At 44.1% G+C, this 17,464-nt stretch overlaps 1 protein-coding gene across 1 annotated transcript in view; it reads left to right on the top strand.

The window, feature by feature from the left end:
• LOC310855423 (poliovirus receptor homolog) overlaps nt 1-17,464 on the top strand; it is a 143,171-nt gene that overhangs the window by 69,409 nt on the left and 56,298 nt on the right. The gene's annotated exons all lie outside the window — the stretch shown is intronic.

Here is a 17,464-nt window from a genome sequence, read left to right as displayed (position 1 = left end):
CAACCAGCCAGACGGAACTTCATCACCTGATACATCTACAGTACAGAACACCCGGAAAGACGGAGAGAAAAACAGAATCCCACTTTCTTTTCATTTTTTATTTTTCCATTCTCGTCTCTCGTTGTATCTCTTACCACCACCCACCGGGACTTTGACGAGGACTTTTGACAGACGGACCAAAAGATGGAAAACCGGCATACTGATGGCGTTGGAATAATGGTGTATTCGGAATATATATATATATATATATATATATATATATATATATATATATATATATATAGCATCTCGCAAGCACATTCACTCTTATCGTCACTAAAACACACTGCACCAGAGGAAGGAGTGGTGTCGAGCAGATAGGCACTACCTTCTATTCCCTAGTCACACCCCCCCACCCACTTGTCGGCTAACTTCTTTTATTGCTCTGGCAACTCATTGTGCTTTAACAAGTCTGGGGGTGGGTGGGTGGAGGGCTTCTGAAAAGGGTGTTGAGTATATAAGGGTAAATCCGGCAGCCATGGCTCAGGAAACGTCCTCCATCTGCGCTTCTGTCTTTTGTCATGTTCTCTCTCTCTCTCTCTCTCATCTCAGAAGATTGTGTTTTCATGGCCCGTTAACCCTGTTACGTCTGTTTCAATAAATGGCCACACTCTGGGCTGACCGCGAAGGCAATCTCGTTTGGGTAACGTACGTCAGCAAAGGTGCCGATGCCACTGCATTCGGCTTTAACAGAACCAGTCGGTTAATAGTTGGGTATACAGTTTGGAGTGTGCGCGTGGCGCAATGCCCCGGAGGTTGGAAAATGAAATAATAGCATACGTCTAGAGAGGGAAGACACTGTAAACAGAGATGAAGGGAAAGGAATGAGGATGTGGTCATTCTGACAGGGTTGCTGAGATGAAGAAATGGATTTGAGGAGGGAGGGGTTGTGTGGTGGTCGGGGGTACGGACTCCGGAGTGTCACTTCTCTCTCGCTCATTTCCGCTCTCCTCGGAGCACTCCCGTCAGGAGGAGCTGGACCGTTAATGGGCCGTGAAGTCGCCCACTAAGCTCGGACCAACAGATTGCCACCACTCATCGACCTATTACCTATTGCCTGTTACGTGGCCATTCTACCCCCACAGTATTCTGTCTCCCGACACCTTGTTCTTCCTCCATCCCCTGTTGTCTCACTAACTCTCCTAAATCTCCTCTCCATCTGTGTCTATCTCTATTTCTGTTTCTGTCCCCCTTCTCTCTGTCCCTCCACCCCTCTCTCTCTCTCTCTCTCTCTCTGTGTTTATGGTGGGCTGATTTATCCAGGCCAGTGTTGAGGTCAGGGCTGTGGAGAGCAGGCAGAGTATTTCACTGTCAAACAACCATTGTCCTCCAGGCCAGACCAGACCAGAGCAATCGGCTCATGTCATGGCGTCCCGGGCTGGACAGGGTTCTCCGCAGTACACTCAATTACTGTCGCCTCCTCCCATACCCCGACTGTATACCGCACTCTGCTCCCCCGCCGTCTCTATACCCTAAGGCTCATGTGAGGTTTTTCTAAATAGATTTTCAATGAGGATAATATCATCTTTCCCTCCATTATCGAGATGACCCAATGCTCGATTGATTGAGGGATGCTTAAAGGTCGCCTCCACCCGGGGGGGGGGCTGCAGGTGTGGTATTGACTAACGAGGCAGCGTGCGGTAGAAACGGCCCCTGTGCGATGGCAGCTTGCAGGCCTGATTGTCTGCTGACTGTTTATTTGTCTTGCTAACGAGCCACCGGAGAACACCTCTGCAGCTATAGACTGTCCTCGTACCCGAGGCTGTGTGTGTGTGCTAGGGCTTACACTTCTAGTGATTTATACTAGTTGACTAGTTGCCTGACGTCGAAATTTAAAATAAATCTTCTAAATCATGACAATTTTCTGAAAGATTTTCTGAAAGAATTTTAACGATTTTTCGTTTAAATTCTATGAGCTTCTATGAGCTTGTAGATCTGCTATTTTTCAATAGCTAAATTATAACATAATGTTTGAAACGCCAAAAGGGGTTCCCGCCCAGAATGGGTTAACTACCTATTGTGTCAAAATATTTGTACATTTAAAAACTGTGTACATTGGTGACTATAATCTAGCATTCTAGCTGATCTTGAGGCCTAAAATGTTGGTTTTCTTATCAACTAGTCAACTAGTACCAGCAAGGTCAACTAGTGGATTTACTAGTCGACTAGTTGCTTGAAGCCCTAGTGTGTGCACATAGGCAGGCATGTGCTTATGCGTGCGTGTCTGGGCATGCATGTGTATTTCCCGGCGAACTAACTAGCCACCGGAGGGCTCTGACCAATCGTCTTCTTGCAGGGGGAACGTCCCAGGAGGGCTCTGACCAATGGTCTTCTTGCAGGGGGAACGTCCCTTAATTATGCCCTTAGAATCGACCCTCGCTCTTGACTCACCGGTGAGCGCCTGGGACGTTGGTGAGCAGGCCCTCTCATTGGCTGTCCAGACGGTGCCTCTGGGACGTTGGTGAGCAGGCCCTCTCATTGGCTGTCCAGACGGTGCCTCTGGCGGTGTGGTCCAAGACGTAGCCCCATGTATGAGGTCCACCCCAAGGTCTGGGGGTCAAACGCTGGGCCACACAATTCCCTGGGCAATGGCGGCCATGCCCGCTTGTAACTCGGATCAAAACCATTTAACCTTGAACTGTGTGTGTGTGTGTGTGTGTGTGTGTGTGTGTGTGTGTGTGTGTGTGTGTGTGTGTGTGTGCGCATGTGCGTGTCACAAGTACACACACTATTAACACACTTTGAGCTATCCTTATAAGGACATATAATTGGTCTGCCCTGATGGCAGCTATTGACCTTGACAGAGCGGAGAGTGGGAGAGAGAGAGAGGTGCTGGAGAAAAATGAGAGGAGAGAGAGAGAGAACCGGAGATATGACAACGGAACAGAGCCACCATTTAAGCCATTAGCGAGCGATCACTATCTGGCATATCTTATGCCAGACCGACCTATAGATTTTACATCTAATGGTCGTAGCCCGCGTTAGAACTCCTGTCAGCCTTGGATAGATTTATCGAAATGCCGTCAATTTCTCACAACCACTGAAAAATGTATCTCTTTTATCTTTTTGTTTTTGCACTGGTGTATGATTATCATTGTAGGGGGGGGTGGGAGGGTCTCTTTTTCCTTGTATGGAGCAAATCTGTGTGTATGAAAGGATTGGTGTGCAAAGACGATGACAAACGTGGGGAAAGAAAGTGTTGTATGTACATTTTGGTGTGAGGTTATACGTACAGTATCCAGTATGTAAGCATCTTTATTTTTCTTGTGAAAATGTGGATATTTATCTAAAATATGTAAATAACAGAATAAATAGAGCTGGTGCTGCGAACAACACAAGGGGAGGAAGGGAGACCTTGTGATTTGGCGGGGGCAAATTTCACCTGGCTCAGAATGTAATTGGCCTACCCCGTATAATGAATGCCTGTTCGGCGCAGGTTGAATTTACTTCAATTTATTTTACCCAGCAGCAGCCCAGAAGAATTGATATTTAGTTTTTATGTTTTTTAAATGCACATGGGAAGAAAAGAAAACACACGAAACAATGCCTTACAGCCCACAAACCTGGTTTTCACATTGCCTGCAGCTCCACATGTTCTCTCCCTTAACGAGCAGTGAAGCACACGCTAGTTTTTGACCACTATATTGTATTTTCACTCTTTCTGACATGTCATGCGTGTGCATGTGCGTGTGTGTGTGTGTGTGTGTGTGTGTGTGTGCACGCACTCTCATTCAGGTAGACTGTAACCCACAGAGGCAATGCTTTGTGCTGCATCTGCATTTGCGTGCATGGCATGGCGTGCGTTCGTGCTCGCAGTGTCTCCATGCCACAAGGGCCTGTAATGTGAGGAGCCACTTCCTGACCTTTTGTCACCATGGAGGAATGGCTAGAGGAGACATTGCTACACACACAGAATGCAGGGTAACGTGTGTTCACCCACACACAAACACCCCTCACTCTTCATTATGCGCACTACTAGCCCAACGGTAGACATCCATACCTGACAACTGTGCCTCTTCCTCACACATACAGATACACACAGATACTGTGCATGCGCGCACACGCACGCATGCACACAGACAGACGCTCCTTGACCATCTCCTATCTGCTCATTGCTCTGTCAGGACATGTACCGTGTCCTGTTACAGCAGAGAGAAAGAGATACGCACGCACGCACGCACTCATGCAGGGGCACACACAAGAAAAAGAGATGACTGGGCACTGACACACCGGTTAAACTAATGCACACACACACACACACACACACACACACACACACACACACACACACACACACACACACACACACGCTCCCATCATCCAAAGTGTCAGAGAGGCTTTTTTTTTTTTGGAAAAGACTCTGCTCAAGTGCTCATCATACCCAGTGCAACCAATGAGGCTATTTCAGAGGGAGAGAGAGAGAAAGAGTGTGTCACAGACTCACAGTCCTCCACTCTCTGCTCCCTCCCCAATGTCCTCAACCTCCGGCAGCCCACTCTGCTCCCCTGGCGCGCTGACAAAGCCACTTTTCTAGTCACGCTCTCTCAACCCCCACCCCCCCTCAGACCTGCCCCCTAGCACAAACTTTTTAAACAAGGTTTCTGGGTTTGCTTTTATTGTATTTATTTTTTTTCCTGGTTGTTTTTTGCGAAAGCCACATATTTCGCATGTGCCCTCTGGCTCAAAAATCGAAGCCTTAATGTCTCCCGTCTCCACTTGAAGAAGAGGAGAAAAAAAAAAAAGGTTTTAAAGAGAAAAGCCCCCTCTCACTTATGTACATAGTATAAATATATAAATATCTAGCGGAGAGAAGAGAAAAAAAAAGAATTACTAATTTATGGTGTCACGTTTGTGTATCTCTCAGTGGCGACACGCATGAAGGATCTCTCATTTTATGTTTTTTTATTGTTTCTCTTTCTTTCTTTTGCAGTGCTTTATAATTTATGTCCTCTTGAGTGCTTTATTATTGACTGCCGCGCTGTGATTGCTGCCAAAAGTACTTATACTGGCAAATGTATTTTTATTTTTTCCTGTACACATTTTAAACCCCCCCTCCCCCTTTTTGAAACGTGCATTTTATTCACCGTTCTGTGTAAATGTTGATTTCTTTTTTTAATTTTCTTTGGGGGGTGTGTGTGTCGCGGGGAGGGGGCAACATTTGAAAAGAGAACTGTTATAGTCACAATTTGTCCGATATTATGATTTGTTTTTTATTGTGTTCAGTTGCGATTAAAGATTTTTGATTTTTGAAATGATCCTCTGGCCTCACTGTGTGTGTGCATGGGTGCTTGTGTGCGTACGCGTGTTCACGCACGTGTAATTTGTTCTCTCTCCCGTCTGTCTTCCCCTTCCATCTTGCACCTGCCTGTCTGCTACTGTATACAGTATGTGGTACTTGAGGTTAGCTATACAGTATGTGACATGGTGGTGAGAATGAATGGAGGCGCTCATCGATTATTACTGATTAGATTTATTGATTAATCGATCGGGCTAGTCTGAAGTGTCTCTTTCTCTCATTCCCTTTTTTCACGGTTTGCCTCATTTTGGTTTACTAAATCTGTGCGTTGTCAGGCAGACGATTGTGAAACTATATGTGACCAGTGCCAGTGATTTCAACCACAAGTCGCCAATACTTTTAACTTCACAATTGAACAAAATACATTCTGTCAGTACGTCTTATTATAACAAAATAATTGAATTTTTAGACTTTTTAGACTTTTTTTTAATGTAATCTACCAAAAACCGGCCGAAATCTGCGCGATCGTGCACTATCGTGCATGCGCGCCGTCTCTGTGATTCGCGGCAAAAAAATGTGATATTTTGGGATGTTCCTGGCCGTTTTTAAGCTTAATTTGACTAAGTTATGAAAAAGCTAATGTTAGCTTAGCAATCCGGACAGCCAAGCTATCTGCTTGGGGTCAAACTAGCCTCGGTTGTTTACCTCCGTTTGACAGGAAGTGATTTAGCCAGATTTGACACTTTAGCCAAAATTAGCATAATGGTACGTTCCCGCCATCTGGTGGCAATTCTGGGTATTACTTTGAAAGTGAAAGTAAAACGTGATGTATTTTATTTAGATGCTGATCTGCGATTTGCATTAAAATGACGAATTAAGAAATGTGGCATTGGCCAGCATTGGCCAGATTTGGCGACTTTTTGAATGGCAATCGAAAAATGTGAGATATGACCACAATGTCACGAAATGTCTCATTTTAAAGCTCCAAGTCACTAGTTTACAATGAAAAAATAATTATGATTATAGCTTGTTCCATCGTTTACTTATAAGCTTTTTAGTAGACCTTGGTTTCAGTTATAAGTCAAACCAAGGTGTACTAAAATGCTTATAAGTAAACGATGGAACAAGCTAGAATCATAATTCTTTTTTCGGTGTAAACTGTAGACGTGGGGCTTTAAAATGACACATTTCGTGACATTGTGGTCATATCTCACATTTTTCGATTGCCATTCAAAAAGTCGCCAAATCTGGCCCAATGCACAATAAGATGTTATTCAATCTAGCAATAAGAGGGTTAAAGTATGCAAATTCCGCTTTTTGTACACAATCGTTTTTGAAGATAATACTAGTCTTTTACTAACTGGCTAACAGAAATAGCAGAGAAAGAAGTATTAACAGTCGTATTTTGTAAAAAGTGTGTTTATTCTTATAATTTATTCTCTCTTACTGTAGCAGAGACTTGCCATAACTCGAGCACCAGCCCCCTCGTGCCTCATTTGTATAAGTGTGTCCTGGTTGGCTGGGTGTAAACCTGCTGCCTTGGCAACAGGTAATCTGGAATCCTGCCGTAGTTTCGCTGAAAGCTACACTTCCGCTACTGTGCTGTAAGCCGTACTGTTTTCATGCACGTCGAGAGCATGGATGGAGGATGGGTTATGGCTGCAGATGTCTTCATCAATATTGCAACAGTGAATCATGCACACAGTCAGAGGAAAACTGTTTCAGCTGTGTTGAAACAGCAATGTACATGTTTGATAAAATTTTCATCACACGTAAATCACCCTTTGCAGTCGCCCTGCCTCCAGCAGTACACACACATGCACGCACACACACACACACACACACACACACACTAACACAACTTTGTATTACGATTTTTGTGAGGACGTCAACATTTGTAACCTTAATCTACAAGCGTTGCTGTGAGCTTATTACTGTGGATATGCTATGTTTGGTGGTGCACAACATAGGTATAAATAATAGGCCTAGCATAACTTTTAACCAGACCCCCAAACCAAAACTCAAAGGCATTACCCTAACCCAAACTGAATCTTGTCTTAATTGTAAGCACTCTACATTATTTTTAACCATGTGATGATGAATATTGTCCCAACAATGTCTATTTCTGAAATTATACTATTCTAAATGATACTTTTGGGACATTATTTGGCCCTCATAAGCAGTGTGTTGGGCAGTAACTAGTTAGTAGTAATATTACTGTAATATTATTACTTTTCCCAGTAACGAGTAAAGTAAGGTATTACTCTGAAAAAACAGTAATATTATACCTATTTACTTTGTAAAATTAGCACATATTACGTATTACTTTTTTGTTTTGTTGGCTTGAAAACATTTTCATTTAAAAGGTCGAGAGAGATTGCTGCTTTATTGTATAATGTATAACCTTTTAGGGTGATTTGTGACTCTTCTTAATATTATTATTCAAAACAATTAGATTCAGTTCTAATAGAAGCTGACTAAAGAGATTATGTCGTTGTACATCCCTTTATTGCGCGTGTGGGGGGGGTAAAAGTAATATGTAATATAATATAATATACAAATCAATTAGTCATGATTAATGTAATATTATTACTACTAAGGAGTAATAAGTAACATATTACTCTCCTAAGTAATATTTCCCAACACTACTCATAAGTATAGACACACACACACACACACACACACACACGCGCACAGGGAGTAAGGGCTTAGGAATGTGGTGCTGTTGCTTTAGCCATTGGGTGCTCCAGGCAGACAGATTGTGTTATCAGCTGGAGAATGTGCAAGGCTGGCTGAAACTCCGGTGAATGGAGCCCCGCTCAAAGGCTGCATTGTTTGAACTCTGACTACTAAACCAAACTGGTTTGGTCAAAATTTAACGAGGGCTGGTGGGAGGAAATTTAGGGAGGGTTTCTGTGTGTGTGTGTGTGTGTGTGTGTGTGTGTGTGTGTGTGTGTGTGTGTGTGTGTGTGTGTGTGTGTGTGTGTGTGTGTGTGTGTGTGTGTGTGTGTGTGTGTGTGTGTGTGTGTGTGTGTGTTTATCTGGGCCTTTGTTTTTGTGTCTACACACAGTACTTCAATCATCTGTGTGTGTGGTGTTTGCGTGGGTCAAGCATGTGCTGGTTGAGTCATGCAGGTGCATGTCGTGTGCCCACCCTCCTCGCATGCCCCCGCCTCACCTCCATGTTTAGCCACTCCAAAAGAAACTACCGTTCCGTCGACCGAAAATAGCTCTGGCAGAGATCTGTGACGCAAAGCTTCTTCTTTCCAGGTTTCACAGATTGTAATGTTTGTACTATGCTGGTGTTGCCGGTGCCAGTCAGTGTCATGGATCCGTATGTCCTGCTGCCACTGTGCACGCGTGGCATTTGTCACTGCTTCTCTTCTGTCAGTGCACACTGCACAGCTATTTACTGTGCTAGTCCTGCCCACCATCTGGACCCGCTAATTGCTTTGGATTTGAGGGTGATTTGAGACGAAGTGTGCACACGCTCGCGCTCGCTCACATGGACATACTGACACAAAATGCACAGACACTCTTGGTCTTGGTCTTTCTAACTCTCATACAAAGACATGCATGCAACACAATGACACACTCTGGTACACACACACACACACACACACACACTCCTCCAGGCTATTGGCTGGTGGTAAAAGACTCCGGCACAGTGGGAAGTGGCGGCAACCTTTAAAGAGCCCGCCAGCAACACAAAAACACACTTTTTGTACATTTCCATCCGTGTGTGTCGCAGATAACGCGTGTCTCCATATAAAAAGGACCGTGACCTCCTCACCGGAACTCGCTGAATGGACTGTAAATGTAAGCCCTTAACAGTTTCTCTGCGGAACCCACTAAACACGTCTTTTTTCCCCCATTGTCTATCCCTGCCGAATCCACTAAACCCACATTTTGTTGTTTAATTCGCCGTTTTTTAAAAACTGTTAAAAACCGGCTTTGTTGCGGACATCGTGACGAGGATGGTGCTTTATGATGACTTAACCGGAAGCACCGAAGGGCTTCTGGGAAACTGAGTTCAAGTCAACGGGGTTTCATAGTCGGATCCTTCTTGCTCCGTTCTGCGTTGTTGATTCGACTCGGCAACAAACGATGCGATTATTTTCAGCTGAATTTTCATGAAATAAAACGCCATAATTCTTCAAAGCTTGGGTCCAGGTCTACGTAGTTAGTCGCGGGCGTGTGCACGAAACGAGCACGTGTGTGACAATTTCACGGGACCTTGCTCACGTAAATATGCTTGTGTTGTCGCCCCTCATAAATAAATAAAAATGAATTACTACTAGCCGCGTTAATCGCTGCCCATCTGAAATGACCTTTAGGTGTGTTTTTGCTCATGCGTGTCACTGAACAGTGTCTTTTATGTCCACATAAAGATGCAGTGACACCGCCTATCCCCCGACACAAGCTAGAAATAATGGACAAGATGAACCAAAAGCTTTTGTATGCGTGTCCCCAAGATAACAATGTGTGTTTGTGTAAGCCCTGGGGGGGACCCCACCCTCACCTCCACCACCCCCACCCTCACCTCTCAGTAACTCTACACTAGTGTGCAGAGGGAGCAGCTAAACTGGACAATACAGCCTTTAAGTACAAACTGTCCACACTGTTATTTGCATGTGATCAGATTGGATTTGTGTAATGACACATTGTCAACCTGTCAATCTGCATTCGTTGCTGTTGTAACAACATAGGCGTGAGTAATGCTTAACTTATGCCAAAAATAGCTCACTACAAGCTCACAATGCGTCGTGATGGAACACATTGTGTACATGTAGATTGGCTATTTTCGACTACAACATGACAAAGTCATACTACAAAGAATAAATTGGGCTTCATTGTCCCGAGTGTCCGGTGAAGTCTGAAACACATCTTTAGAAACCAGATTTAAATCATATTTTAAAACCACTTATGAATGTGTTTCGAATCTGAATTGCAAGAATTTTGTTTCCATGTTTCTTTACTGTTCAGACTTGGTGTTAGCATTACGTTATGCTTTAGCTATTTAAAAATAGCAGATATACAAGCTCATAGCGCGCCACCGAGTGGCGCGCTACGAGCTTGTAGGTCTGCTATTTTTGCAAAATCGAAGAACGACCAACATAGAAACATAGCTTTTTCAGAAAACTGTCATTTTCAAACGGACATTTTTACAATCTGATCTCAGGTCAGAATTGGTTATACATAAAAGGATGGTCTATTCCAATCTGGATAGGCCAAGCATTGGAGTTGAGCTGCCGGTCTGGCTGTAGCCAAAGTGACCCTGCATGTATATACTGTATGGTCTGGTTTCAGTGCTACTGTAGCATAATTGTGATGAGAGATGGTACAGTACACAGACAGGCCCTGGGGGCATTCAGGCTGGGCTGCCGGCCATAGTGGCCATGTTATCGACCGATCTGATGGGAGATGGCAGGCAGTGTGTTTGTGTGTGTGTGTGTGTGTGTGTGTGTAGTGCACCACGTTCGGCCAGTTGAGTTGTGCGTTTGGACACGTCCAGTAAGAGCTGTACGGTCTGTACTGTAGATACTATTGGCCACATGCTGATTCCATGTGTCTGTGTGTGTGCGCAGAGCAGCAGCACAATGTAGTATAGCAGGCACGCATCGGTATTTGTATGCATGTGTGGCTTGCGTCTTTGTATGCCTGTATGCATCACGAATGCGCATGAAATGTGTGATTTGTTTATTTAAGCCTTGGCCCCAGGCAGCTCCATTCTCTCCGTTGCTGACAATGATTCCTGACAGTTTGAGCTCCACTGTCCACACTAAAGCCACACGTTTTAAAATAGACGCATGGACCTACAAGCCCACACTGCGTCACTGTCTGATGCAAGACGTCGTGGGCTTGTGCCGTACAGTGCGTTATTTTCAAACGTGCGACACCGCCGTGCGACAGAGCATAAACTGGGTTTATGAATTAGCAAACATGACCACTTTAGTCTTCTCCGCTGATAAATGCTTAACCTCTCACCCTCTAGCCTCAGACCTGACTAATAAATCCCAGAGCGAGTGATGCATGGCCAGGTCTGGCTTGCTGATGCCTGAATGATGGATGTGGCCGGGCCACCCCACTGGAATTTAAAAAGCCAGCCTCTCTCCAGCTCTGACCCCAATTATCAAAGTAGAATTCTGCCTGTTTCTGTTGGCCTTCATGTGGTGACTAATCCTTGTCTGTCAGTCTGTCTGAGTGCCTGTCTGTCAAAAAGTTGTTTTGACTGTTGCCAAATATTTTCCAAATATATTCCATTCACAGTTTGACAGACTTCCGCAGGCTGTAGCGTCGTTAGGGTCTAATTGGGTCTAGTTGTGGTTTAATCAATTTAGCTGGTGTCCCTAAAATGTTACATTTTACTTTAATTACTTTAAAGTGGCCTCGGGCAAGATGCCAAAAGGCAAATAAATAATGCTACACATAAACAACTATGTAAAACACATACCATGTGAATAAGGGTACAGGCTTTAGTTCAGACATACTATTGGTTCAAGTGTCATTAGACCGACAACCTACCTCAACCCCAGTGTTGTTTTTGGCAGCAAATTTCTATTTTAGTCTTTTAGTCAGTCTTTGGAATACAACTTCATTTAGTTTTAGTCATATTTTAGTCACCTGGAACATTTTAGTGTTAGTCTAGTTTTCTACAGTCTACAATCTACAGTTGATTTAGTCGACTAAAATGTATTTTGGCGGGCCTTGATGCCATCGTAATGACTGAAAATTGCCGATCTACAAGCTCACAACGCGTTTTCAGCATGCAACCAAGTGTAAAATGACTTATACTGGATCTCTTGTCCACTAGTCCCTTCCCAACATTTTAGTCTAGTTTTTATTTGTTGACAATTGTCAGTATATTTAGTCTTAGTTTTAGTCATCATAGTTTTCATTTTGTTTCCATTTAGTGTTCGTCAGTGGAAAAAGGTAGTCGACGAACACTGGAGCAGTGCATGTCCGACCGTTGTTTCCGCATGTCGGATCGTTGGTCCGTCGGATCTGTGTGTGCATCCCGTGAATCACCTACGCTTTGAACATTTTAAACATGGAGAGAGAGGCGGAAGGGAGAGAGACAGAGGGTAGGGAGAGGCAATGTTAATCACAGGAAATTGTATCATTCCTTTTCTACACTCTGTAAACAACTTGATCTCATCTCGTGGTCAGCCGCACAGACTGTCTGTATTAACACAAATACACTGACACACTGATACACACACACATACACACACGCGCGCACACACGCACACACACGCACGCGCATGTGAGGACGAGCGTGTGAGGACCTTTTGAAAGATTTCTATCAAAAGATTTCTATGCCATCCCTAACACCTAAACTGGTACATGCCCAGACTTGGCACTTAACACACTGTAAACCTACTGTACCTAAATTCTACCCTAAGCGACAGCCAGCAAAACATCCCCACTTTTACACCACTGATTGTCCTACTGTTGTGTGGACAATATTGGTCTCCACAAAGACACATAGCGAGAGAATGCGAACACACACACACACACACACACACACGTGCAAGGCGGACAGACGGACTTCACAAGGGGAAATGGATGCTCCTCTATCCCCATGACGACCCTTGGGCGTTTACTCTTCCTGTCCCGTGCTGACAGTCTTAAGAGGGGGGGGGGGGGGGCTGCGGTTGCTGCAATGCATTGTGGGTAGGATGAGACACAGAGGCAGGCAGGCAGGGAGTCCTGGGGGGAAGCAGTGCCACCAGAGCAGAGGGGAAGAGGAGAGGAAAATAATTTGGAATGCAAGACAATGTAGTGGAAAATGTGAAGTTTAATGGGGACAAAATGGAGGAGAGAGTGAAGACGTAGAAAGAACGAAAGGGGGGAGAGCAGAGGAGAGACACGGAGGTGGAGAGAAACGAGAAAGGAAAATACACCGCAGGGCTAGAACTAGACAGGTGAGATTGAGAGGTGAAAAAGAATGAGGTGAGAGGCAAACTTTATGGAACATGAAAGAGACGTGACAGTGAGGGATGATCTGTTGGAGAGAATGAAAGGTGTGAGGGAACGAGAGGCGTGGGTGAAAGAGGTAAGAAACACCCAGAGAATGCACTGGAGAAAGTCTTGACGGAGAGAGAGAGAGAGAGAGAGAGAGAGAGAGACATGATGGAGAGAATGAGACCAACAATGACAAGCAGAGGTGAGGTGGAGAGAGAGAGGGTTCAGTGGTTGATCTGAGGATAGATGGGCGGGGGGGGGAAGAGAGGGAGAGAAAGGAAGCGGATGAGTTAACCTTCCTCAACACTGACACGTGTCAATGTGGGGTGAGGTGGATGAGAGATGCGTGATGGGGGGGGGGGGGGGGGGGGGGGGTGAGGGGGCAGGAGGAGGGAGATGGAGGGAGGACATGAGGTGAGGGTGGAGTGTTGTTTCGGATGGGTGAGTTGATGCAGCTGTGTTGGTATGACTTCTCCCACTCTGTGTGTGTGTGTGTGTGTGTGTGCATGGCATCTTTGTCTTTTGACCTCTCTCCTTCATCCCTCATCCTGTGAGACTTTGACCTCAACACACCTGCAAAAACACCCAGCATCACGAGATGAAAGACACAGCGTGTGCGCATGTTTGTGTGTACTTGTAGCGAATAAGCCCAGAGAAAGGTCTTTGAGGCGTGCCTTACCTGGAACGAATCTTCTCCTTGGGAAAAAAGCAACAAAGCAACACACAGAACTCTGTAGCCAGCGGGGAAGCCTCTCTTTGAGCTCTGTGTGCGTGCATGCGTGCGGTGTGTGTGTGTGTGTGTGTGTGTGTGTGTGTGTGTGACGGTGAAGATGTAGATGGGAGTATAAATGATGTATTTTTGCTCGTTACCACTCCGCCTAAGTATAGATTATCTCACCCAAATTTGAGTGCATACACACATCTGCCTGCTCACACGGACACACATTAATTTTGCATGCATGCACGCGCGCAAGCACCCACACAAACACACACCCATGTATGTGTGCACGCGTACACAGGCGGGTGTGTGTTTTACAGTTTGTGCGCATCTTGCCCAGAGCACTCTGCAGATCAGATATACTACGGCTGTTTCATTCAGCCATTCCCAACAGGCGGCTCCTGCGAAAGTGCATACCCATGCACTCACTGGCACCGCATTCAAAGGGATGTCTGTGTACAGAGATATGAGACAGACAGACATGTTTGTTTATACATAAAGGAATGGTCTATTACTCCATTTCATGCTTCGTTCTATGATAGTGTTGCGTAAAAGCAGTGCAAATATCTTATCTATAATATAGATAAGATATTTTGCACTGCACCCATGAGCTTGTACATATTATGTACAAGCTCATGGGTTTGGAAACGTTTGAATATGATACAGTATATTTATATTTAGAGTGTGGGTTTCATATTTAAGTAATGAAAAGTATTGACAAGATCGTGTGGTCTAAATGACAGCTACATTGGACCTATTCGAACACAGTTTAGTTTTCCCATTTCTTGAGAAGTAACGGTTAAGTACTGTACACAGTGGTGGAAAAAGTACTCATGATATTTACTAAAGTAAAAGTATCAACACCACAATAAAGTAGAAAAACTCTGTTGGTAAGTAGAAGTCTGTCGGTAGTCAAATTGTACAAATTGTAATTGTAAAAGCACTCATGTAGAATGTCCCTTTTCACACGTCTTGAGGGCTTGTAGATCTGCTATTTTCAAATAGCAGTGTATAGGCAGAGTCTAAATTGGGCTGGGTCGCCCGCTGGCCAAGTGGTCCAGGCACATGCCACATATAGGCTAAGTAAAAGTATTAATATACTAATTGAAAATACTTCAGTAAAGTTAAAATAGCTAAAATTTGTAGTAATACTACTAGCCCTTACCAGTTGTGAGATATTGCCGCTGGGGGTACTGCGCCCTTGGTCAATTCACTAATAAATTCATTATTAATTTATAATTTGTTAAATTGGTAAAAGACCTACATATTATTATGGTCAATGCCTGTGTGAAAAGTGGGAGTGATTGGTGCAGGCGGTGAGGAGATACGGCGGTGTTTCTGACACACATTCAGACAGACATTGACTGAATATAGTATGATGATGATGTAACATACAAGACATAGAAGATTTCCACCCGACGATGACTATTGTCTCCATTGGCTGGAAACCCCATTATGTCCAAAACAATAGCAAAAGTTTAACACGTCTCTTCGCACCGCATTTCAAGCTTGTACTGCTACTTTTGATACTTTTGTGTGATGCTGTAGTATGATAAAGTAGCAGAGTGTTAATTTACGAAAAAACACAAAGGAGATAAGAATTTTCTGCCCAACAGCAACGGGTGCAAGCAATGTCATCCACCTACACTCACAATGAAATGGTGTATTATCTTGGCATATCAGTATAAGCCTGGTTTTGTATATAAAATAATTATAAAATGGAACTGTGTTTATATATCAAAATGTGCTCAGACGTGATTGCTAATATTAGCGCTGCTAATCGTGTATAATCACGGTTATAGCTACACGTATACACGTATATCACGGTTTTGGTTTCCACAGTATTGGCATACTGACATACTGAAATGTTTCTTTTCATGTACTCAGTGTTGTAAGTGCAACAAAACACATTTGCTCTAAAAAAAAAAAAAAGAGGCGTAATAACAACCATAAAACTTTTTTATTTCTTTTCAGTCCAGCAGGTTATGTAAAAAATGTGTAGATAGATATCCTTGTCATTAAGTCATAACTGTGATTACAATATCTAGCAAATGGCCAGAATTATCCTTCTGAACGGCTACTATTTACTGTGTCTGTGTGCATTGGATGGAGGGAGAGAGAAACCGTGTGTGTGTGTGTGTGTGTGTGTGTGTGTGTTCGTGCGGGACAGAAATATGGAGAACATCTGTGAAAGTGAGGATTTCTCAAGTTTATCTCAATTTATTCATTGCATGAAATATACTTTATCTCCTCTGTCCCCGGGCCAAACAATAAACACTACATTACACAAAACTCCTCTATCCAGTGATTGTGCAATGCGCATTCGGATAAAGTGCGAGGGTTCGCGTGGACCTCGGTGTCGAGTAAAATGCTTTTCAAATGAAGGGACTGACGGCGGAATAAATGGCACCGCCGGCGCTATCTATTACCCAAAAAGAAGAATAAAGAGTTGGACGGAGCTCACAGTGAAAGTAGAGTGAAGAGGAGAAAAAAGGTGATGAGAGCTCCAGAGCTGGAACTACTACAACGGATGCCAAAAATGGGGTCAGAAACGTTAATGTGGTTCATCTCCCATTCAAGACGGGAACCCCATTTTGGTGTTTCGAGCATTCGGTTATACTTTAGCTATATATCTACAAGCTCATCATGAGCTTGTAGATGTGCTAGTTTAGAAAAATCTTAGTGGCGCACATATTTGAATATATATTCGTTCAGAGCGAACATTTTTAACTGTGCTTCTGGGGGGGGGGGGGGAGACAACAACATATTTTCAGATTGGGGTCGGCGGCCAAATACATAGAATTTTTGGGGTCCTTGACATGTTATAGTATAGTATATGAGAATCACGGACATAGAAACATAGGTTTTTGAGTGGTGCAGCCACGATGCAAACCCCCCCCCCCCCCCAAAAAAAACAAAAAACAATGATGATAATGATAATAAGAATCCAATGATCACAGGGTTTAAATTACAGCGACGCGTTTGACCCAACTGCCACTGACGAGGTTGTAATCACATAAACCCCATACATTGTTGGGGCGGAGTCCCACAGGGCTCTATATACTAGTCACTCATCCATTTCCCCTCTACATTAAATATCGTCGCAGAAAATGGGACGATCGACAAGCTCACTACACATTTTGAGCTACTTTCTACAAGAGTTCTCCCCAGGACACGAATGCTGGGGTTTATAGTTGGTAAATGGCAGAGCAGAGTTGTCCTTCAAGGTGCCATTATGCACGGTGAGATTGAGGGATTAGACAGTGAATGGTGTCTGTGACGGTCTGTCCAAAGTCCTCACAATATCGCCACTACCTGCACTGTGTGTGTGTGTGTGTGTGTGTGTGCGCCCCTTTGTCAGCAGCTGCAGTGATTCTAAGGCAGGTCTCCTTGTAGCTCAGTCTGTTCCTGCTAACTTTCTTTGACATCGAAGTACAAACTACAGTGAAGGGTGTACTGACTGTCTCAACTTCGTGTGTGTGCGCACGCATGTCAATGTCAGT

The sequence above is a fragment of the Protomyctophum parallelum genome (genome assembly GCF_964188405.1).
Source record: "Protomyctophum parallelum genome assembly, chromosome: 3".
Lineage (NCBI taxonomy): Eukaryota > Metazoa > Chordata > Actinopteri > Myctophiformes > Myctophidae > Protomyctophum > Protomyctophum parallelum.
This window is presented reverse-complemented; position numbering and strand designations above follow the sequence as displayed.